General features: G+C 41.4%; 1 protein-coding gene across 1 annotated transcript in view; it reads left to right on the plus strand.

Annotated features, from left to right (window-relative positions):
- Window positions 1-26,045, plus strand: part of GLI3 (GLI family zinc finger 3) — a 243,783-nt gene that overhangs the window by 24,971 nt on the left and 192,767 nt on the right. The window lies entirely within an intron of this gene.

Here is a 26,045-nt window from a genome sequence, read left to right on the forward strand (position 1 = left end):
TGCATACATAATAACAGGAGGTTTTGTACAAAAGTTCTTTCTGGGCCTGACTGGCTCATGCTGGTTTTCATTCCCCCTCCTTCCTCCCTCCCATTCTCTCTCTCTCTCTTTTTTTTTAGTTGTAGAAAGTTGAGTTCCATCCCAATTATTAAATCTTCGGAGACCATTCCCACATGGTTCTGTAAATGGTAGCTTCAGCCTGAGTTCTTTCATCTCTTTTCCTGCTCTCCTGGCTTGACAGTTGAAAAGGTCTGACTGTGCCACACAATGGTTTGATTGGTTTCTCTAGGGGAGGCTTTTCCCTGCCTCATCATTCGCCAGGCAGGTGGACCAGAAAGTCTCTTGATTCTTTTGTTGCCTCTCAAAGTCCGAAGTCTTTGACTGAATAAATCCTCCGTCATGGGATAATTTGCTAAGAGGAGACTGAAAGATGTGAGAGAAAAGCTTCACTACTTGGGTGCTGAATTAATGAAATAACTGGGCCTTAGAGTTTGCAATTGAAAAATCACCAGGAATGCAGTGGGTGGAGACAGACTTCAGAATGCAAGTCTGCTATTTCCCCATAATAAAGTAGGAGAGCTTTAAGTGGTATTACTAAGTAAGTTGGCTTGTCTGGAGGCCTCTGGTTATTTGCATTTGTAACCACATTTGCAGGGGAAGCCTGGGCAAAATAAAAGCCTTTTTGGTGCAGTGTCTAGTTAGTCATTAGATTATTACGAGGGGATGGAAAGAATTCCATATGACAGAACTAGGGTTGAGTTAACACAGGACGAAAAGTAATTTACAGATAGGCTGTCCTCAGTCATCTTTGTAGACCCTGATAAGGTTTCATTTCAGAATGGATAGGCGACATTTCCACTTACGGGCCCATTCTGCGACACCTGTGATAACAGCTTCTGGATCCTAATTGAAATTGGTTTCAAAATGGATTTTCACTTTTCTCTGTCTGTGGAAAATATTGAATGGACTCAGAGCTGCCACAGAGAATCCCAGACCTTGGAAAATGGAGCAGGAAGCCAGGATCATCTTTCATAACAGTGTCGATGATATGACAGTTTTGTTATCTGTCTTATTAATGAAATCATTGATCACCTGATGAGGGAGATAATAAACCACATTCTGCTGCCATTCAGGAAGCACAATTAGAGTGTTTAAAATATGGAAGAGAAAATGATGAAACTAAAATGTTTAAGGCCTCTTTAAAACTTTTTGTTTAAGATTTTTAGACAGCAATTTCTTAGACTATAAAATACAAAGTGCTTCTTGATTGCCTTTAAAATAAAATAAACCTATACTGTATTTAAAGATTTAACTGTTGTGTTTTTTAAAAAATAAGTGCACTGACTAAATTAATGACATTAAGTTGTCATAGAAGAGTAAAATGGCAATGGAAACCCAAATGAACTCAGAAACAGTGAAACTCAGTTTTTGGTGAAGTAGAATTGCAGCCCTCAATAGTATCTGTACACTGAAATATGCAAATTCTAGTTCCTCTTATAGTGAATTTCCACTTATGATGGAACTTTTCATGAAAATAATTTTTTCATTACAAAATGGATTTCACTGTGAATCTTAAAGTGTAAAGCTACTTAGATGTTTTGAAAAAAAAGTTCAGTTTTTTATATGAACAGAATTGTAGCAATCAAAAAGCAAACAAATATAATAAATACATAATCTGCCCTAGAAGAAAAAAAGAAAAATGGGCACACAGACTCACAAAAAGTAAAACCTGATAGAAAATGGGTTTATTTATTTATATATTCTTTTTAGAAATTATTTGGGAAAGAATAGAATCTGTTGTTTGTATGGTTGTTCTGTATTCCTTTAGGAAGGGATAGTTTTTCTGGGGAGGGATGTCGGTGACTTCTCATATTTCACTGTGAATTGTATCCTAGGTGTTTCTTCATTCTCTCTGCTAGCGTGGGTCAATCAATCCCCCTTTCTGAGCTTGAAAGAGGAGCTCTGATCAAAGGCTTTAATGATGTCACTGATCTCTGATGATTGATTAGGAACAGAAGTTCTGGAGCATTTTGCATGTCCGTCTTTTCCTTATCACTTCAAATCCATTAGTGCCTACCATTAGGGTAGCTCTAAATCAGCAAATATATGTATATATATAAAAGAACGGTACAGCTGGCTGGGTTTTTTAACCCCCTGCATTATAAATGTCATTCTCTTTTATTTACTAGGTGAACTTATGTTTAGATTTCAACTTTATTGTAACCTGAGTGGATTTGAGAATATTGCAAAGTGAAACTTCCTGAGCCTAATATTCCTCTCACTTACCTACTCTCACAGATTTAAATCAGTGTAACTCTACCTTAGTATAACTGAGAGTAAAATCATGTCCGATATTTTTATTTCTTTGTAATGCCATCATTCCTCTTTAAGACCCATCCACTTTCCTTGACAATTACTGAATGACATTTTACCTTAGTATAACTGAGAGTAAAATCATGTCCGATATTTTTATTTCTTTGTAATGCCATCATTCCTCTTTAAGACCCATCCACTTTCCTTGACAATTACTGAATGACATTTTAAAGTCGTACATAAAGATTAAAAAAAAAATTTAGATACATTTTCATGCCAGCTCAATTCTAGAAAGAATGTGTCTTGTTTCTTAAAAGGGGGGAAAAAAGCAAGGGTTGCAGGATTGGGCCTTAAGGTCCTGATTCTGAATTCATGGAAGCGTAAATCAAGAGTAGTACCATTGAAATGTGGTATGAAACTCCCGGAATCTGGCCCTAAATATATCACTCTGACAGAGTGTTGCCATTTGAATGATGGAATTAAAAAACAAAACAGAAAATCTATGAACGCTTTCAATGAATTACTTTGGTAAAATCAAGCTTTCATATGAGTAATAATTTAAGTGTTAATGTTATTTTAGTGCATTTCTTCCCCCTTGCCATTTGATAGAGTGGTTCATCGCTCCCTCTCTTTTTCTCTCTCTCTTCCTTTTTTTTTTTTTAAACTGTTGTGCATTTCACACCAGGAGGTGACAAGTCTTGTGATTGCAGCAGAGGCAACTGAAAGAAAGTAAAAAGAGTTCTTTTTTTTTTCTGGTGCTGGCCCATGAACATACCATAAAAATTGAATTAGACACACCTAGAGTTGGGATTGATTGCATCTTGAATGGGAAATTAGAACATCTGAAAAAATTCCTTTTTGGATGGACAGAAGCACAAAAAGGAAAAGTTGGATGGAAACCAGAAAAGAACTGTGAATCACTATTAAAGTTACTTTGTAGGGGTTACCATCGGTTGTCAAAGAAAATTGCCTCCGGCTTGTTTATAGCTAATTCCCTCTATAGAAAACTTCAATTTGTGGACTGGCCTCTGAACGGGATTGATAACTCTGTTTATAGACCCGGATGAGTATCTAAAGATAACAGATAATGCAAATGAGCCTTTTTTTTTTTTTGATAAGCCCGTGAGGCAATTATGGATACAACTTGGTTGATGGATTCAGAGTGCCTTTTCACAGGTTATAGATTTTCTTTGCATTATCGTTTTTCTTTGCAGTGTTAGAAAAACAAAATCAAAGTCACTCGAATAGAATAGAACTAAAAAGATGGCACAGCTGATATAACTAGCTTTCCCTACCGCTTGTAAACATAGTGGATCAGATTAAAAAAAAATACACAGGCAGTCCTCAACCTCCTCTGGAAGAAATATGATTTGATAAAATGTGAAGCTCAATATTCAATTTACAGTTTCATCCAAAATGGGTAAAACTAGATGTCCCATGGGAATTCAAGCCCACTCTAAATTGAATTTAGATTAGTGCTCTTTGTAAACTGTGAATTAGTGAATTTAGTGCTCTTTGTAAACTGTTTCTACTTTTATTTCAAATGCTGACTTGTATTATAGAAAAGAAAAGCTAAATTCTTATCCTGTGAGCTGCTTTGAGCCTCCTGTGTGGTGCTGAAGGTGCTCAACATCTTTCTGGATTAGGCCCTTAATCATAGATCACGTCTATAGCTGACTGTGGGTTTTGAGATGGGGCATGGAGGTAGCTGGGCAAAGTCAGAAAGCAGCTGTTCTGTGTGGCATGTTTCTCTCTCAGCTCTGTGTACTTTCTACTGATGAGCATCTTGGAAGTTTCTGCTTCTCAGAGCAGAATTAGTTCCTGTTCTGTGAGGCCCATTGGAGGAGGTCTCAGAACACAGGTACAGCCAGAAGACCAATGTCAGCACGGCCACTGAACAAACATTCTGCCAGTGCAATTAGAGCTGCAGTAGCAGAGAGGCATCCGCTCCCTGCAGATGTCCTGAGATCTGTGGGATTGGACCCAAAGTCAGTAGGTCCTCAGGCTACGCACAACACCCTGTTCCCTCTGTAACCGGCATTACCTCCTTTCTCCTTTCCTTCTCCTTCCACAAGGACAAAATTAGACTCTGAGTTTGTGACTTAGCATTTATTCTCCTTGTGGAGAGGGGATAATTGGCCTTAATTCTTTATCAGACCTTGGGAAAAAAATGAGAGGCTCATTGATAGCTGGACCGAGTACACTAGCTAGAATTAGAAACGCATGACTCCAAGGGTGTTCAAGGACAGCACCGTGGTGAGAATTCCAGTATGGGGAATTCCAGTAACTGCTGGCAGGAGAGAGAATTTTCCTGTCTACCAGTCCTCCTGGTTGTGGGGTAAGGAACAGGAGTACTCTCATCTAGTTCATCTCCACTCTCTAGTCCCTTTCCAACCATATATTTTTGTTTGCTTTTGTCTGCTTTGTATGTGTTGTTTGTTCTTTCTCCACTTCAGACTTGTCTTTGTTTGCTCCTCATTGTCTTTCTGGGGTGTGTCTCCTTGCCATTCTGTGAAACCTCCCTTTCTTTGCCCTTATTCTGCTCACACACTTCTCACACTTTCAATCCTAGGATCATGCTGATTTACTGCTTGCTATGGACTGTAGTTACAATGGGTTTCAGAGTAGCAGCCATGTTAGTCTGTATTCGCAAAAAGAAAAGGAGGACTTGTGGCACCTTAGAGACTAACAAATTTATTTGAGCATAAGCTCTTGTGAGCTACAGCTCACTTCATCGGATGCATGTAGTTACAATGTGAACCTGACATTACTCTTGTAAGTTTCACTTTGCTGGACTTGCTGGACAAGCCAAACAGGAACCCGGAAATGACAAAAGTAGGTTTCTGGGTCTTACTCAACACACATTCTTTCCCGTTCCCTGTGAATGGGGGCTACGCTTTTAAAGACTTGTTTATTATAATTCCAAACAGAGAACACAATTCAGAGAACATATAATGCATATTGTTCCAATATATAACATACAAAATTTATGCAGTGAGACTGAAAAACAATGATACAAAAGACAGTAGGATGCCACAATTGAAACAATTCAGTTGAATTCATAAATTAAACTCATATTTTAATTTTTAAAATAGATCTGTGTTTCGTGTTGAATGCATATCTTGGTCTCTCAAGTCCTTATCCGTAGCCCACTGAAACCAATGGGAAGGATTGCTGTTGATCTCAATATGCATTGAATCAGGCCCTTAAATTCTAAATCTTGTTATGTAATCTTCTATTGCCCTTACTCTAGTATTTTTCTCTTTTAGCTAGTTAGTGGTCAGAGGTGAAGAGCATCCCCAGCTCCCATTGACTTCTGTGGGAGTTGTGGGTAATCAGTTACCTTTGTTACTGGCTTATAATTTTTATCCCTGTTGTGTGGCTCAGTCCTGCACACAGAGTCCTTGCAGCTCTCTTGTTGAAGTCCATTTTATATGATGAGCTAACAAATATTAACTGTGTAAATTATTTACCGTTCAATTGTTACACTTCAAAATTATTAATTGCCGTTTGAACTACTCTGCACTCCAGAGAGTTAAAGGGTAGAGCTAGGAGGCCTGATTCTACTCCAGTGAAGTCAGTGGCAAAGCATCCATTAACTTCCATGGGAGCAGGACAAGATCCAAGAGATGTAATCCAAGGGACACTGATTTTTTATTTTTTAAATAAAGTTTAAATGCTTGTCACAAAGGGCTGATTTTGGACAAGCAGTTTCTAGTCTCTTGCCTTTTAACATTTTTGTACTTGCAAAATATTTAACAGAAAACAGTATAATTTTGTTCATTTCAGAAGTTGGACACTTCTCAGTTAATTCAAAATGATTTTTTAAAAAAATCTGTGTTTGAGTTGTTTTTATGTGCTGAGTTACTTCTTATGGAGAGCTAGAGCAATTGGACACTTTTCTTTCAAATACCATGAAATGCATGGGATCAGGAGTATATCTATCAAAAAACCCTCCCAAAATAATTGTGTATGGAACTGGAATCCTTCAGGGATTGTTCCAAGTCCATATCATGTTCTTGAGGGCTACATTAGCAGATGAGGAATGGAAAATAAAGATGCAGTATCCAGCAACCTCCCTGGTAAATCCATACTTAAGGAGAATGAATTGTTCCATTGTACACCTGAATACGATTTCAGTTAAGTGATGATCATCAGGCGTTATGGCTCACTAAATTGTGAGAGATGTGTTTGGCCAAACTTATCCTTTTAGATCTTCACCAATTGACCTTCCAAGAATGTAGATTTTTGGGGGGCATATGGCAAACCCGTGAGTCATTTATAGCTTGAGCCTGTGAAGTGCTGTGCACCCTCATCTACAATTACTTTAATGGGGGTTGAAAGTGCTCAACATCTTGGAGGACTGAGCCTCTTCAAGCGTACAGCTTATATCTCTTAGAGGTGAGCAACATTAAAAACTGGGTTTGTTCCCTCTTGATTCTTTATGATGCATAAAGAATGCCTGAAATATTTTTAAGGATTTTTCTCTGCTTGTTTTTTACCTTAACAATATCAGGAATGTCCACTTTGGTTTGCTGGAGGACTTTCAGAGTACGTATATTGTCAGCTGCCTTGCTTTAAGTGAAGTGGGGGGTGTTGAATCCTTAACAAAGGTTTCCTTTCTTCAAAATGTTAAATAGTCCTTGAAGTTAAATAGGTGATAGCAAAAAGAAAGACCCAAAAAGTTTAAAGGCTCTGAGTGAAAATCTCTTCCCCTCTCAAGGTATGTCTGCACTGCAAATTAAGATGTAATCATAGTGTGGGTATGTGTACCCATGATAGCTTTACCCTAGCTATCGTGGGTAATGGTAACAGTGAAAACACGGTGGCATAGACCCTGGCACAGTCTAGCAACCAAAGTACATAACCACGGTCCTTGATTGGCTTGCAGTGGGGCAGCTAGCCTGTGCTGAAGTCCTTGTTAGCATGTGCTCGCTACTGTTGTTATCTGCACTAGCTAGATTAAAGCTAGCCTTAATTTGCAGAGTTGGCCAATTTCCTCTCTCTTGACTCTTGTGATGTCATCTTTTCACTCCAGGCTAGATAGAATGATTTAAAAAAATCATTAAAAAAATACACAGATAGGGTTAGAATATGGTCCCCAGATATATTAATTTTTTCTTCATAGATGTCCCAACTCTCTAAATTTACTTGCAAAAGGAAACAGGCTAGGGAGAGTGGGTGATGGTGGAGATTTATAAACATTCAGTAATCATGTGACTAGTATCATATGCTCTAGATTATCAGCGTATCTACATATACGTAACTAGAGCAAGTAGGAAGAGAAGGAAAGAGTAAAGAGCTCAGGAGTTAGAGTTTGTAACAGACACTGTTTAACTCAATAAGAAGTGCACATTTTCTGTTGTATAAGGATATTCTCATAGGGGTCCAATTCATCAAAAAAGTAGCGTTCATTCTGCAGATGCGTACCCATGACCTTAAAAAAAAAAAGTGGGGGAGCACTTTAAATGTTAATGTCACAGGAAGCTATCCTGGAACTAAAATTTAGCGAGAGCTAACAGGTGTGTACTGGGTCCCCCCAGTCCTTGCTTTGCATTTCTTTGTTTACTAAAATGCTCCACTTTCTTTGTTCAGTACCTATTATTGTATTATCTGCCCTGAAATGGGAACGGTGGACATGTAGATAAATTCATTGGGAGGTCCTCCAGTTTCACAGCTGTTTATGTAATCTCATTTATTTCTCTGGGGCAATACTCTGTGTTTAATATTTTGTAATTTCTTATACTGTGTGAAGTATCCTTGTCCCCCTGTAGCACCAGGATCCTAGGAGTAGAAGAGAGGTGGTGATGCTTCTTTCTTTCTTTCTTTCTTTCTTTCTTTCTTTCTTTCTTTCTTTCTTTCTTTCTTTCTTTCTTTCTTTCTTTCTTTCTTTCTTTCTTTCTTTCTTTCTTTCTTTCTTTCTTTCTTTCTTTCTTTCTTTCTTTCTTTCTTTCTTTCTTTCTAGAAGACCACCATTACAGAGCTTTGCCAGATCAGACCCTCTCTACGCTGTTATAGACCTAAAATAACATAAAATGTGCACTAGTCATGATAAGCAGTTATGGTTGGATTATAAATTATTTTGAAATTACCACATTTCTGGGGTTGGCCAAATGATAATTAAAGAAGCATCTTGTGGAGCCAGTATAAATAGGGGTCTGTCAGTGTCTGTCTTATTAGACCCCTCTTTTGGTTTGGTTTACAGGGCTATGTGATACAGTGTATTTATGTGGTAGTATTTTATTTCTGCAGACCTGTGTTCAACTATTGGCCAGGTCACAGTTCAAAATGAGTTTTGAGGTCTCATCTTTGTCTCTGTTGGACATTTGCAGATGTCAGAAAGCCATCTAGGAATTTCATTTCTTTGCTTAGAAGGCACCCAGGATTGGAGAAACAGGAGATTTTGCGGTTCAGAATGGGGTGTATTAGCAGAGCAGTCTGTGGAAGCTTAATCACTGCAGATCATATTTTCAAAGGACTGCATTTTTTGTGAGTCCATCCAGTTAGGGATACAAAAACATGCATTTCAAATACATGTGCAAATACCTGGCACCTGCAAATGAATGCACAAATGGATGTGCTTGTAGATATTTAGCACTGAATTTTATATCAGTTTTGTGTCAGTTTATATCGGTTTTATGGAATAACCAGTGTTATTCCATCCAAATTAAAATAGACTGTCATAGTTCATATAGTAGTGGATTAGACTCATTCTCTATTGATTTAAATCAAGAATTGCTATCAGTTCAACATTGAAACCTTGCCACTTGGTAATAAATCTGGCTATAATGACTATTAGTGTTTCATAATACAGTATTTAGTGAAACTTGGAATGCTATATTAATTTCATTTGGACTTTGTATAGTAAGCATAATGTGTAGTAGTAACACTGTATTCAGTGTATACATTTCGGAGTAAGACTAATATGGTTGGTAAATCTTGTGGGGGTGCTTGAGTGCAGGGGTTGTGGAAGGCCTACATCATGAACATTCTCTTGTATGGGGGAATGAGAATGCTGAATTGACATTTAGGGAACTCTACACCTCTTAAGCATGACCAAATTGAGTCCATGTCAGATCTGATTGGGGATTGAGGTGCATATTGGCAGAGGTCATTGAGTTTGTGATTTCATCGCCAGCTGGTGACTAAAACAGCCCTGCCCTTGCCCATCAATGTAGGGTAGATTCCATTTTCTTCCATGTAAGCCCTTTTTAGTTCTTTACACAAAGTCTGTGTGATTGGGTGGAGTGAATTTCATCCTATATTGTGTTCTAAACTGTTCTTAATCTAGCTTTATATATTTTTATATATCTAAGAAGTCAACATTTGAAGAATGACTGCTTGATTGTAATGTGCATGATCTGGTTTTAAACTCCCCAAATCAACAAAATTTAGATTTCACGTTGACTACCTCCTTGTTGTACCTAGGTGGTGTAGATCATATATGGTGCAAACCTGGAATCATATATGTATATGCATAAGTGGTTGCAGGATTGGATGCATGTTATAGTTTAAATCACCAGTTGAAGAATGGAGTTCTAGATTCATAGAATTTACAGATGGACTAGATCTGTTGGGTCATCTTGTACACTTCTTTGTGTCAGTGCAGGTCTAAATAAATTGCTCTATTCTGGTACAATATTTTAAATAAAGTAGGATGAAGTGGCACCTTTAATTCTAAATTTACATGCCTTTGTGATCAAAAGCCTCCTTTTTATATAGTTTTTGCTCATTTCCTGGGAATTGCTATTAAGTCAAGATTTACTCCAATATTTAGGAGTAAATATCAGAGGTAAGTAAATGTGAGAGGCATATATTTAGGAGCTAACATTTCTCATCAACAATGGACATTTTTAAAACATAATCAAGCATGCTACAATACAAATTCTCTTAGAGCTCTTAGAAGTGTTTATGAAAGTGACTTTGTGGTAAGTAGCTGGAACCACATTAGGCACTTTTAACCAATTTTATAATAGCTTTCAAACTCTTTACATTGTTAGACAGTGCATTTCTCATACTTCACAAACATTGTGCTAAACATTTCTGGTTTAGTTTTCACCATAACGAAGGACTCCTTTGTTAATTGGCATCATTGAAATTTTGGTAAAACGTTAAATTATTTTGGGGAAAGCTGCCGTAAATGAGAACTTCTTCAGTCATTCCAGTTATTTTCATTTATAAATTGATTTCATTTGATAAGTACAGAGCTCAATCTATACAGAATAAAAGAAGTGAGCTACATTGTGTCTTTGATCCATGTATACCACTCCCAGGCATGTCATTAGAATCATAGAATATCATGGTTGGAAGGGACCTCAGGAGGTCATCTAGTCCAACCCCCTGCTCAAAGCAGGATCAATCCCCAATTTTTGCACCGGATCCCTAAATGGCCCTCTCAAGGATTGAACTCACAACCCTGGGTTTAGCAGGCCAATGCTCAAACCACTGACCTATCCCTCCCCCCCATTAGGAAGTGTGTGAAAAAATTAAGGTAGTCATATAATTCTTTTTGAATGCTTAACAATGCTTTATACACCTTCTGTGTATTAAGCCTCTATCGTCTTTGTTAGGGCCTGGCCCCAATCATACAGCATGTATGCAGGCAAAATTTCCACTGATTACAGGATCAGGCAGTCTGGAAGCAGAGGACTTGTTACAGCAAAGCAGCAGCTTAACAACTACTGGGGACACCTACTGAGATTTAGTGCCTTTGCACAGCTGCCCTTTTAGTCTCCTATCGTGGCAATCTCCTCTGACCCAGCGGTTAAGCAGCATTTAACTTCCAATCAGATTTCCCAAAGGGAAGGTTCAGGAGCTGCTGGGGAGCAGGCTGTGGTGTATGACTGCTCCACAGCTGCATCTCCTGCCTCTGGTTTTGCCCATTAAACCAGGTGGAGCCCAAGCCCTTTGGGAGGGGCTTCCATGGGGTTTGAGGCCTGATCCACAACACAATGACGTCAGTGGGAATCTTTTCCAAGGGGCTTTAGATCAGCCCCCTTAGAGAACAGGAGCATCATCCCATGGATGTTGGCTTCTTCAGTACTGTCTCCTCTCCATGCTTGGAAGTAGGGGGGGAAATATGGCCCTTAATGACTGTTGAAAATAAATAATTAGGAATAACTCAACATGTAGGCTAACGTGTTTTGGTTATGGTGTGTTTTGCATGTGCTAAATGTTTCTACTCTCCTGTGACCTGCCATCTTTGCTGAGTCTCTCTCACTACTTCCTTGTGTAAACACTGGGAATTAGAACAAGGAAATAGGCCTCCAGTTTGAATTCTCTTGCATTCCACAGAAACGGACTACCATGTGAGTTCCTTTTGTGTCTTTTTAGTGATGAAGCCCCGGCGTAGAACGTGTTCATTTTTATCTTTAGTGCTTCCCTTTATTGCTCGGATTATGCATAGGGTGAGAATTATTAGCCTATAGGTGATGTACAGTGAAGTGATTTAAGTAATTCAAAAAACATGGTTTATGCAAACACTTAACACTGACGTACAGCAGAACCAATGATTTTTGTTTGCATCATTGGGTCCAGAAAAGATCAATCAATCCTTGTCACGGTAATGGGGCCGTAATCATGCTCTTTTGTGGTAACAGTGTTTGAGTACACTTTTTCTTCTCTATAGATCATGTACCAATAAGACAACAGACAAAACTAATAAATGCACACACTCTCACAGGTGATGTTTACTTAAGGAAAAAAAAGTATAACACGCTAGTTTTTCTAAGGACTTGGTTAGAACAGTAAATAACACCTCAAAGACTAGTTAGCATTTATACCAAAGAGGGTTTTTAAAAGATTTAAAAAAAATAAATAAAAAAAAATCTGGTTTTACTCTTCAGAAAAAGTGTTGTCTTCATCCAGTTCATAAATCCGAAGCTGAAGTGAAACTACACTGTTAAACTCTGATGTAACACAGGCAATGCATAACCTCTACAAATCAAAACTTTAACCTACTGCTTTTAAAAGTGAATGCCTAGAGGATGCTTTTGTGTAGCAATTATTTTTATATTCTATTTAAATGTAGATTTTATTTATTTATTTATTTTTTAGGCCGTTAGTATAGTCGTGCATCTTTTGCAATGAAATGCTAATCAGGACTCTTTTGTAGCACCTTCATTCCTAGATAAAATATTTAGTACTGTTGTATATTGAACCCTGCATTTTTGACTCCTTTTCTATAAGAGTAGTGAGGATTTTTTTAGTTACTATTTGAAGAGCTGAAGCTGTGTTTTCCATCACAGATAACCTAACTTTGTTGCATTGCCAGCATTCTGCTAACAGAAAAGTGCGGTACATTGAATTTAGAAAACTGAATGCAATTAATTATCAGTTATTTTCTTTTCTCATCTTTTAAGGTGAAAAAACCTTCAATTTTAACTGTCTGAACTCAGTAAGTTTCTTCACTGAGCCAGATCATGACAACCTTGCAAGTCAGGATTTATATATTCATTGATTTGCTAATTCTGGCCACTGTGGACAGCTTCATAGTTGAGAATTAAATAGGTTCTTTTGTGTTTCTGTTCGGAGAATTCAAGTCCAAATCCTACAAACATTTATATACAGGCTTAATTATGAGGGCATATAAGGGCAGTGTGCATTCTATATGCAGTCATTGGCCGATCATTACATCCTTGGGCAAATGAGGCTCTTCAGCTCAGGTCGATAGCTCATCTAGGAGAAGCACAACTCTGAATACAACTCCTGCACCCTTGTTAGCTGCAGTGTTTATGGCATCTGTTGCACCAGTGCAGAATAGCTGCATGGGCGAGAGAGTGGGAAGGGCTCTACACAAAACTTTTTAATTAAATCCATTCATAGTGCAGGCTCTTCAGCTAACTCATTTAAGCTAATCAACTTACTGGAGTCCTGTGGCAATGGGGAAGTGGTGATGGGGACAGGTAGAGGATGCTGCTGGCAGTCCTTTGTCACAAGGCTCCACACAGGCAGCCTTAGGGTGTTGGCTATTCTTCACAGATTGGGGAAGATATGGAGCTCGTATCCTCCTGTGGTGACAGGACAGGTGCTGCTCTCCCCGGTCGGGGGAAAAGGACCTGAAAAGGAACCCTAAACACAGCCTGCCCTTTCTGTACCTGTCAGTTTACTGCTCCTACCTGGTCAGCCAAGTCAGTGGTCGAAATAAAATGTAGATTCACTGACTGACTTTGGGGTCATGGAATGTCAGAACCCTTCTTGACAATTACCAAAGAACAGCCCTTACAAAACACGGAAGAGGTAAAACATAAACATTGCTGCCCTCAGAGAAACCAGATTCAGTAATGAGTCTCACCTTGAGGAGATGGGAGCAGGCTACACCTACTAGGTTGGCAAGACCAAGGGTTCGCCATACGGTCTGACATTGCCAGACTTACAGTGCTCTGTATTAACTTATCCACTATTATCAGCGCTTGTGTGCCGACAGTGACACATACAGACAAGATCAAGGAGGTGTTTTAGGAAGATCTCAGCAAGGTCATCAGAAGCATGCCACTCCAGGACACACTCATTGTTCTTGGAGACTTTAATGCTTGTGTGGGATCAGACTCTGACACATGGAGCAGGGTGCTCATCCATCACGGCATTGGAAGGTTAAACTCCAATGGCCAAATACTTCTCTCCAAGTGTGCCAAGTTCAATCTCACTGTTACCAACACAGTCTTCCAACAGGCCAACAAATATAAGACCACATGGATGCATCCCAGGTCAAAACAGTGGCACATGCTGGACTATGTAATTGTACAGTCTAAAGACAATAAAGATGTGACGTCAGCTCTTTGAGAGGTGCCAAATGCTGGTAAGATCATTGGCTTGTGAAAAGTATCATGTCACTAAACTTCTCAGCAAAGTGTCTCAGAAGATGCCTCAAACCCCCAAAGAAGATCAATGTGGCTGCCATGAAAGATCCTAGCAAACAATAGTCTACAGTGTCTGTTCCAACTTTAGCTGCAGTCCCAGAGAACTCCACAGACACTGAGGCAACTTGGCAGAATATCAGAGATGTCACATATAATATGGCATTTGAGGTACTTTCCCTCTGTAAGAGGGAAACACCAAAACTGGTTCAGTGAGAAAGACCCTGAGATAGACCAGCTAGTGGAAACTATGTGGATCACACACAAGTCCTACAACTTGGACAAGAAATCAGCAATAAACAATACCATCAGCCCAAACATACACTACAAACCCAGTTAAGACCAATGAAGAACCCCTGGTGGGAGCAGAAGCCTGCGGAATGCAGGAAGTGGCTGACAAGCATGACGTGAAGGCCTTCTGTGGAAGGTCTCCATGCTGTGTGCGGCTCAAAATCGAGTGGTACAGTCCTGTCCTCACAGCAAATGGTAACCGGCTGCTCACAGACAAAGGCAATATTCTCTCTCACTGTGCAGAGCACTTTGATTGTCTATCAGCATGCTATGTCCAAAGAAGCCATTGACTCACTTCCAGAGCATCGTGGAGGAGCTGACTATGGCGCCTTTTTAAGACGAGGTTACTAAGACTATCAAGCAGCTTTCCACGTGCAGGTCCACCTGAAGTGTTTCCACCTGAAGTGTACAAATTGGAGGTACCCACTTGGTCAGGAAACCCACCAATCTTCAAGACTATATGGGAACAGGGTACTGCCCCAGGAGTATAAGAATGCTTTCATGATCCATCTATACAAAAGGAAGGGAAGCATAACTAGCTGTGACAACCATTGTGGAATATCACTGCTGTCTTTAGTGGGGAAGATCCTTGCATGGGTTGTCCTCAACAAGTTCATCTCTCGTCTAGTGAAGTCAGTGTATCCGGTTTTTGGTCAGGTTTTTTGACCAAGGCCTTTGACTTGGTGGCCTATGGACCTGTGAGGGCCTATGGACACTCTTTCATAAAGTTGGTTGCCCAAAGGAGACTGTACTTATCCAGTTATTTCAGTAACATGATGGCCAAGCTGATGGAGTGTGGTGACTCATCAGGAGCCAGCAGAACTAAACAAAGATGTGTAATGGCTCCAGTCCTCTTTGCCATTGTCTTTTCAGCCATACTCTCTTTTGCATTCCAGGACTTTGACAGAGGCATCCACATCTAGTTCAGATTGGATGGGGATCTATTCAATCTACAGTGACTCGGAGTCTGTATCAAGGTAATTGAACAGCTATTCAGAGAGCTCCTGTTTGCTGACAACTGTGCTCTCATTTTACACACGCTCAATGACATTGAGCTTATTGTGGACCACTTTGCCTATGACTCAAAATGCTTCAGTTTCCACAATCAGCCTGAAAAAGACAGAGGTCATGTACCAGCGAGCATCAGACTACCAACATCATCAGTACCAGGATCCCATCATCACAGTTGACAACATACTCCTCAGCTCAGTCAGGAAATTCTACTACTTGGATAACATACTTTCCTGCAATGCCCTGTTGGATGACGAGATCACTCAGCACCTGGCAAAGGCCAGCTTCGTATTCGGCAGGTTCACCCACAGGCTCTGGAGAGAGTGTGGAGTCTGCCTTAGGAGACCAGCTATGGATGGTGAGAGCTGAAAAATAGGTAACAGAACTGACACACAAAGGTATGTTCAGAGCCAGTTTACAGGAGAAGAGCAAAGGTCATACTGTATGCAGTGAGGCAGCTATTGGCACGAGCAGCATTGTTGAGCTTGTTTTAGCATCCAGTAATATGGTGATGGGTGCTCTAGAAATGCTTAGGTTGTACTATATAGATATGATTTCCTCCTAGTAACTTCGTGAACAGGATCTTTGCAGTCACTAGTCATCACCTAGAGCAAAATCAGTCACAAACCATGTTGGCAAGTATTGAACCAGCTGGGAAGAGGGGAAACTTTTCCCAGTATTATAACTTTAAAGACTTGATTCCTTCCTCATACCACTTCTACATCAATATAACTCAACTGGGTTACTCCTCCTGATCAGTTTAAGTGAGAAAAGAATCAAACCCTAATTGTTTGGATAATAACCATTTACCCGATTCTCCTTATGGCATTGCCTTCCTATAACTTTTATGAGGGTTATCTAAGCTTGAGGTGGAATCCTCAGTATCCTCAAATGTTCTCTATTGGCTCCCCCCAGTCCTTCATTTGCTGAGCATGATTTTAAAGAGCAATATTTGAGCAAATAAAGGAACTCTTACACTAGCTAGTTCCTTTTAAAAATACTTGTTGAATATTGTGCTCTTTTTATAAATATTTAGTTTAAATGAGGCAGAATAATTTAGTATTTAAGACACAGGAGCGGGGATCAGTATGCTTAGGTTCTACTCCTGGCTCTGACTAGCTTGTTGTGTGTCCCTACACAAGTTACTTAGTCTTTCTGAGCCTCAATTTCCCCATCAGTAAAATGAGAATAATAATATGTACCTGCCTTTTTTAAAGCATTTAGCACCCTTATTCTTGTGAAGAGTGTCATGGGACTTCTAATGACCACAAGTAATCAGAGCCTTGGTACTATGACATATCCAAAAAATGGCATCTCCAATTGTGCCCTCTGTCTTGAGCAGGGATAGCCAACTATGCTGACTCACAGAGAAGAGTGCCACCTACTGATTCACTGGTTCCACTTCCTACAGCACCTGGATTTTCTTTGGAGGGCTTCCCATCCAAGCACTTACTTTTCTGAATTTATCCAGGAAAATCAGCGATTTCATGGATTTTCTGCTTTTCTTCTTTTTTCTTTTTCTCTTTGCAGCTTCCAAGTCTCACAAAGTAATTTCCGTTCACAGATTCCTTAGCTGTGTCTCAGGTTGCAGGGAAGGGTAAGGAAGTCTGCAGCTCTGGTGACAGAGGAAGCGGAGCAATGAGACAACTGAACAAACAGATTCCACCTGCCTCCTGCAAGAGGGAGAGTTGTGTTAGGACTTAGACCCTCACCTGCATGTGACATTAGTGGAAACTACCTCAGTAATCATCAGCCTTGCAGGGTATGTCTCCCTGCCAGGCCAGTTTCAACTCCTGCTGCTTTCCCCATCTTTGGTCTTCCCCTCTAGCATCTGTTGTCTCTATGGTAACAGACAGCAAGTGTTGGAGATTGAGTTCTGTGCAGAGAAGGCAGCATAGATCAAACCAGCCTTGCTCAAGGCTGACCTAATATTGAGTAGGGGTTCTCTTTCTCCTAGCACGAAAGGGGAACAGTAGGGTAGCTTACTGTAGGGCAAGAGCAAGAGAGGAGGCCCTGGGAGGAGCAAAATAGAAGGGGCCTGATTCTGTTCTGTATCTCAGGCGGGGCACATCTCAGACCGTGCAGCCAAGGAGGTGAGGGCCTACCGGATTCTGGGCTGCTCTGGGGAGGATAGTTTGGCTCCTGATGTGAGTTAGAGCAGCTCTAACTTATGGCAGGCTTACCCTCCCAGCTCTTTATGGGCTGCTCCAAAGCCCAGGATTTCAGAGGATGGAGTGTACTCCAGGCACCCGGGCCAGCGAAAAGCCCTGTGCTAGGGGCTCTGAAGGGGGTGGTCAGTATAGGGGGCTGCATATGCCAGCCCTTAATGGAGGAATTCCCTGGGAGGGTTACTTCACCTGCATCCCCTTTAAAACCTTTGTACACTGCTGGAGCAAGGGTCTGAATCTGTCACAAAGCATGGTGAAGCTGTAGGGAGGAGGTGCGTGGAGACTGGAAGATGGTAGGCAGGAGTAGGGCAGCTGGTGGACTAAGGAGTGGAAAAAGGGAAGCTGGGAGGGCAGGATAGGGGAAGCTGGGGCTACACAAAGAAGGGAAGGGGAAAGTTTTGAGTCAGGTTGAGTCAGGAGGAGACAAGGTGGAACGTGAAAACTGGTGAAGGAAGGACAGGTTAAGGGATATATGAGGTACCCAGTGGACCGAGAGCAGATGGGTGGGGAATAGAGAGAGACTTTTGAGTCAGGAAAGTGCATGAGGGAGAGGAAAAAAGTGCGTGGCGGGCGTAGAGGGTTTGTGTGTGTGAGAAAGAGAAAAACAGCAATGGTAAAACACAGGCGAAAAACATAATAGAAGAGAGATGACAATGCTGAGGTTAAATAAAATAGAAAAAATAAAAAGCTCCAAAATGTTTTAAATATGCTAAAAAAACAAAACAAAACCTTGAGAAAAAACAGACATAAGCCTGAAGAGGAAGAAGAAAAAACAAAAACAAAAAAACTCAGGAGAGGATGGAAATTTAATAAAAAAAATTTGTTATTTTACATATGAAATATAATAATGACTCCTACTTTGTGGTATTACCATCCCATCAATTCCGGTGATTTTGTTTCCATGTAATTAATGAAGTAATTTAATCCTCTGGAAAAGAGAGATGCTATTTTTACACGCTTTGAAAAAGTGATGTCACATATTTTGGTAAGGATGTTGAGAATTATAAAAAGACCCAGTACGTATCTTGTGGCTTGTGAGAGGTGATGAAATCACAGCTGTAGCTGAAGTGCAGGCGTGTACTTATGTAGGAGCCTGCTGCACAAAAAGTGGCCTGTCTTTTTTTTTTTTTTCCATTTTTACAAAAACTCAACAAATCAAACTCTTTTCTACTGTTTAATACATTGGAGTAAGCATCTTCATTCAGGCCAAGGCTGATGTCTCGAGAGGCAGGGTACTTCAGTGACTCTGAGTACCTAGAGTTCATGGGAAGTGAAGTTCTCAGTATCATAGTCCCAGAAATGATGATTGGCAGGACATGTTGTGCTAAACGTGGAAGTGCAGCAGTTATACAGACATTTGAAATCAACAGGCCTTAGCCTTTTTTGCGAGTAAAGGCCCCAATGACATCAACTAGCAAAACCTTGTCAGGATTACAGGAGCTGCAGCTAATTTAGTTGTGGGGAGGGGAAATAAAGAGGAAAGAGAGGAAAAAGATCCCATGAGATGCTGAATTTTGAACCCGCTATACAAGCAGGGTGAAAAATTGATTGAATGTTAAAATAATGTGGTGGCCTTCCCTCTCCTTTCCTAATGTGTTATATTTTGTTCTATTTCCCTGTTTTATGTTAGGTCACATGATTTGTCCCTTCCTTATTCCTCCTGCATTTCCCAGTGCCTGAACCGGTTCTTCTCAAGACAACCTTCTCATCTGATAATGTTGAAATGTGTTGCATGTGGCAGGATTGCCTTTCTCCATTTTTCTTCTGCCTTCCCTCCTTTTCAGCGTTCTTTCATTTTCTCTTCCATTTTCTCATGTTATCCTTTTCTCCCCTGCCCCACTTGTTTGTTTTCTTTATTGTCTCTGTGCTCCTTTTCTTACTCTGTTCCTTTCCAAATCCTTTGTTCTCTGTCGCCTTTATTTTTCATTCCTTTCTCCCTCCACCTCATTATTCTCATCCTTTCCTCTTTACTCTCTCTCTCTCTCTCTCCCTATTTTCCTCTCCTTTCCCCTAGCGCTCTCTCTCTCTCTCATTTTTCCATTTCCTCTCCCTTTGTGTTCCCAGTTCTGGTTTGCACCACTGAACACCTGAACCTTTATGAAGCCAAGGAGAGTTTTGCCTTCTTAGGACTATGGGATCTGGCTCTCACATCAGATCAACTTGCCCTGATTTACCCTCCTCTTCCTGATTTCTCCCTTACCCACCGCCCATGCCCAGTTCTCCTGACTTTTTTGGTTTCTCTCTCCATTCCTGTTTCCTTTCCCACATGGACATCATCTGTGATTCTCCATTTCCTTGTGTCCTCACAGTATGGGAACTCTTATCTTACTGCTGCCATAACTCTGTATCATTCCTAAAGTGCCTTTATTTGATTGACACTCCATCTCCTGCTAAAATGGAACACTAATTAGAGCTGTGTATGGAGTACTTCTAGACCATAGTGAGGAGAATCAAAACATGGCTTCACACTACTCCAGTTTCATCATCCTAATGGTAATGCTTAATGAATCTGTGTAGGATCAGCTAGACTTAATAATTCACTTATTCCACCTCACAGTGGAGGCCGAGGAATGATACTTTAGATTCCAAGGAGAATCTGGAATGTCCAGTTGACAGAGTGAGTGCTATCAGCATGCAGGATGGGGAGAATGAAATGGTTACACTGGGTGGTGATGTGAAGGAATAGAAGAAAGAATGGAGGAGTACAGTTTGGATCATCTTTTCCTTCAGTCACAGTCCCCAAATACTTCCTGCAGTTGGAGAAGTGAGGGGGGAGGGATAGCTTAGTGGTTTGAGCATTGACCTGCTAAATCCAGCGTTGTGAGTTCTCTCCTTGAGGGGGCCATTTAGGGATCTGGGGCAAAAATTGGGGATTGATCCTGCTTTGAGCACAGGGTTGGACTTGATCAGTAGTTCTCAAAGCCAGTCTGCCATTTGTTCAGGGAAAGCCCCTGGCAGGCCAGACCAGTTTACCTGCCGCATCCGCAGGTTCAGCCCATCGCGGCTCCCACTGACCGCAGTTTGCTGCTCCAGGCCAATGGAGGCTGCGGGAAGTAGCGTGGGCCAAGGGACATGCTATCTGCCCTCAGCTGAAAAATAGATTTATTTAAAAAAAATCTTGCCATTTAACAAGCACCATACTTGTTGATGCATGTCCTCAGGATATGCCAGCATACGCAAGTGCACACACTAAATTTGTTAATCAGAAAGGATAACAGGTTACAGATAGTGGTGCTGCAGTTTGTCGCAGAGCCACTGTGGTGGTGATTACAAGCTGCGTCTACAGCTTCAAATTCAGTTTATAAAAATAATGTGATATTAGGGGTTTGATTGTTGCTAGGTTTACTGTAAGCAGACTTTATATTTTTTAAAAATATGTTTGCTGGCAGAGTCTGTACTTAGATTAAACCGATTCCATTTTCTGTGGATTTTTACTTTTAAATGAGAAAGTTGTTCTTAAATTTAGTGGAGTTTACAGTTTGTGGCTTTCACAGCATACTGCTTGTTGGAGACCAAATTCGCTATTGATAATCACAGATTTGATCTAATCAAATTCTATCGTTTTTATTTGTATTATCATAGTGCCTATGAGCTCCAGTAGTCTATTACATGGTGCTGAAGTAGGATATATATATATAATTTTACTGGGATATGTTTGAAATGGCTAAGACACAAGTGAGTTGTGCAGGCCATCACAAATGAGTGCCAATAAACCTTTACCATGTACCATATATTTTGTAAATACCTCATATTTTACAAAATAAAAACAGAAGACCATGCTATTTTAGAAATATGATGGAGAATTTAAAAAAACATCACTAAGAGATATCCTTGTGCTGAACTGCATTTGTCATTCATATCACCTGTACTCCACCCACCAATACATTTCCACTGAGCCTTGTTTAAACAGCCACTAATTTTTAAATCAACTTTACACAAATATTATTCATTCTTTCCCAAAAATATTGAATTATCCCTTCTTCAAAAATTAAACTATTTGGAGGCCCAGGAAGAGCATCACTGGAGTTTTCACTAGTTTTAGGGTCTGATATCTTGCAATCTGTAGAGCCAGAAATTGGGTCTTGACTTTGTCCAGCATTTGCTCATGGTCCTAGAATATGGGCTCCCGGATCTTATCATTATATTTAGAAGAACTGTATTAGATCATTTTAAAGGTGTTTTAAATTTGATTTTTTTTATTGTAATTATCCATTGTCAGATGTTCAAAAGCAATCTAGCCTGCTGCTGTTATTTCACATTCCAGTTAGAAAGTTTAAGACCAGAATGCCAATATCAGCTGGTATATCATTCTGGAAAAAGACTCCACTTAAAAAAAAAAAAAAGATGAAAAGTGTGGGTTTTATAAAGTGTGGGCTGTATAATGGGTAAAGTCATCCAAAGAATGAATATATTCTAATGTGTGTTTCCCTCTGTCTTATTTGAAGGCAACATCAAGCTTCATAATTTATTAGCTGATTGTAGCAAAAGGAAATGTCCATGCCATGAAACCTTATGGGATGCAATAATATTTTACCCAGTTGGGCTCTGATCCTGCACCATTAGAATCAGTGGAAATTTTGCTGTTAATTTCAGTGAGTATGGGATCAAAAGCCCATGACCCTGATTCAGCAAGGTACTTAAACATATGACTTCAGTGGGACTACTCCTATGCTTAAAGTTTGGTTTATGCTTTCGTAACTTTCTGCATCGAGGCCTGTGTGTTGGCTATTGCATTTCAGATGCTAGAAATGCTGCTGAGAGAGAATCTCCTGCCTCAGTGTGAGTTTTAGGTCTCTTCTGCTCTACAGCTGTAAGTGAGCCAAGAGACTGGTTACATCATGGCTATCCTGATTATAACGCTCTGAATAGTTATAGTACAGGTGGGCACTTAGTCATTCCATCACTGGATAAAACCTGGGATAAACAATTTTTGGAAAAAAATAGTATACTAGAGAAAAAAAGCTCTAGTATTACTGGACCTCTCTGGCATTCGATACTGTTGATTGCTAAATACCTTACGTCTAACAGGCTGAAAGGGTGAACAAAAATATCCCCTTAGAACAAATCCAGTTATGCTCTGGCTCCGCTCCAGCTCTAGGCAAAAACCTGCAGCTCCACTTCTCCAGAGCTGCTCCGCGCTCCAGCTCCGGGCTCTGCTCCAAAGCCCTGTTTAGAAGAACTGGTTGGATAAACACCTCTCAGGATATCTCTACAGTACGAAATTATTTCAAAATTATTCTATTCGAAATTTCGGAAGCTAATTTACACATTTGGTCTTCTGTGTCCCCACTAAAGTGCTTGAATTCGGCGGAGTGCATCCACAGTATCAAGGCTAGCGGAGCAGTGCACTATGGGTAGCTATCCAACAGTTCCCGCAGTCCTCGCCGCCCACTGGAATTCTGGGTTAAGCTCCCAGGGCATGATGGGGCAAAAACATTCTCACGGGTGTTTCTGGGTGTGTGTCGTCAGTCACTCTTCCCACTGTGAAAGCTACGGCAGACAATCGTTGCACGCCTTTTTGGCTTGCAGACACCATGCTGCTTTCACGCCGCTGCTCTCCTGCTACTATGAATCCACCTCTCATTTCCTCTCATCTTACTATGTAATCTCTACTATCTACTCTTTCTCTTCCTCATCGAACGCTTCAGCTGCCAACTCCGAGCAGCACAGCTTCCGCTGCCAACTCTGGTCTCCCACTATTGCTGCCCTTCCGAGCTTCTCCATGTTGTCTGTCCTGGGCTCCCACCTCCGTGAAAGCTACAGAAGACAACCATTTTCCGCCTTTTGCTTGGCTACCGTGAACCGAACAGCACAGCTTCCGCTACCAGTCTTCTCTCCTACATTTCACACCCTTTTTCCAGGATTACCCGTGCAGGCACCGTAGCCATGGAGCCCGATCAGATCTCCGCTGCAGTTTTGATCACTGTAAATACCTCGCGCATTATCCATTAGTATGTTCAGTACCTGCAAAACCGGGCGAGGAAGCGATGACAGCGCGATTACTATACTGATGAGGACATGGACACAGATGTTCCTAGAAGCACAGCATGTGGCGATTGGGAGATCATGTTGGTGTTGTCTCAGGTTCATGCCGTGGAACGCCGATTCTGGGCCTGGGAAACAAGCACAGACTGGTGGGACCACATAGTGTTGCAGGTATGGGATGATTAACTGAGAAACTTTCGTATGCATAGGGCCACTTTCATGGAACTTTGTGACTAGCTGACCCGTGCCCTGAAGCGCAAAGACACCAAAATGAGAGCAGCCCTCACAGTTGAGAAACGAGTGGCCATAGCCCTGTGGAAGTTTGCAACGCCCGACAGCTACTGGTCAGTTGGGAATCAGTTTGGAGTGGGGAAATTTACTGTGGGGGCTACTGTGCTGCAAGTAGCCAACGCAGTCATTGACCAGCTGCTATCAAGGGTAGTGACTTCGGGAAATGTGCAGACCATTGTGGATGGCTTTAATGCGCTGGGGTTCCCTAACTGCGTCAGGGCGATAGACGGAATGCATATCCCTATCTTGGCCCCAGAACACCGGGGCAGCCAGTACATAAACTGCAAGGGGTACTTTTCCATGGTGCTGCAAGCACTGCTGGATCACAAGGGACATTTCACCGACATCAACGTGGGATGGCCGGGAAAGGTGCATGACGCTCGCATCTTCAGGAACTCTGGTCTGTTTGAACAGCTGCAGGAAGGAACTTACTTCCCAGACCAGAAAATTACTGTTGGGGATGTTGAAATGCCTATAGTTATCCTCAGGGACCCAGCCTACCCCTTAATGCCATGGCTCATGAAGCTGTACACAGGCACCCTGGACAGTAGTAAGGAGCTGTTCAACTATAGGCTGAGCAAGTGCAGAATGGTGGTAGAATGTGCGTTTGGACGTTTGAAAGCACGCTGGCGCAGTTTACTAACTCAGTTAGGTCTCAGCACAACCAATATTCCAATTGTAATTGCTGCTTGTTGTGTGCTCCACAATATCTGTGAGAGTAAGGGGGAGACATTTATGGCGGGGTGGGAGGTTGAGGCAACTCGCCTGGCAGCCAGTTTTGCACAGCCAGACAATGGGGTGATTAGAAGAGTGCAGCAGGGCGCGCTGCACATCAGAGAAGCTTTGAAAGCCAGTTTCATGACTGGCCAGGGTACGGTGTGACAGTTGTGTTTGTTTCTCTTAAAGTTACCCACCCCTTTAAAGGATGAGCCCTTTAAACTAAATGTGAACAGCCCAGTGCGGCTGGGTTTCCCCCCACTGCGTGGCTCTGATCAAGCTCTCACTCACCAGAAGTGCCTTCTCCAGGGTCATGGTCTGGTAGCATGCTTTGGGAGTGGGTGGAGGCTGTTGGCTCCAGCATTAAGAATAGTTCCTGGCTGGGGGGAAAACAGATTCCCCACTTGCAGCCTGTGCACTGTCCTCCTCCTCCTCTTCGTCCTCCAAAAACTCATCCTCCTTGCTCCGTGCTACTTCCCCCTTGCAGGTGTCCATGGACAGTGGTGGGGTGGTGGTGGCTTCATCCCCCGTAATTGCATGCAGCTCACGGTTGAAGCGGCATGTATGGGGCTGTGATCCAGAGCGCCCGTTCGCCTCCCTGGCTTTTTGGTACGCTTGCCTGAGCTCCTTGATTTTTGTACAACACTGCTCTGTGTCCCTGGAGTAGCCTCTTTCCGTCATGGCCCTGGAGACTTTAGCGTACGTATTTGTGTTTCTTTTTTTGGAATGTAGTTCTGCCATAACAGATTCGTCTTCCCAACATGCAATGAGATCCAGTACCTCCTGTTAGGACCATGCTGGAGCTTGTCTGTGAATCCGAGACTACGTGGTCTCTTGTGATGGTGGACTCCGCATCGTCGCCTGTGTTGGTGGACTGTGCTGATGGTCACCTGTGCTGATGGTGATCAAACAGGAAATTCAAAAGTTCCCAGGACTTTTCCTGCCTACCGGGCTAGTGCTTCGGAGTTCAGAGTGTTGTCCAGAGAGGTCACAAGGGAGCATTCTGGGATAGCTCCGTGAGGCCAATATTGTCGAATTGTGTCCACAGTATCTGTAACCCTGAACTGCGATCTCAATTTTAGCGCTACTCCACTTGCCGAGGTGGAGTACAGAAATCGGATTAAAGAGCCCTTTAAATCGAAAAAACTGGTTTGGTCGTGTGGACGGAATCAGTTTTATTTTGAGGTAACTCGGCTAATTCTGAAATAACCGCGTACTGTAGACCAGGCCTCTGGGATAGTTTAGGTTTACTTGCTCCTTCCTCAGTACATGGGTCTGGACAGGACTTCTCGAGGTCCTGTCTGGCCGTACATTTCTATATTTCAGTGTTGTATTCAGCTGCTCATCACCAGCGCATTGGAGCACCTTCCACATACATTTAATAGCAAGAGAGAAATCCACACACTTCATAAAC

Source organism: Lepidochelys kempii, chromosome 2 (assembly GCF_965140285.1).
Source record: "Lepidochelys kempii isolate rLepKem1 chromosome 2, rLepKem1.hap1, whole genome shotgun sequence".
Taxonomy (NCBI): domain Eukaryota; kingdom Metazoa; phylum Chordata; order Testudines; family Cheloniidae; genus Lepidochelys; species Lepidochelys kempii.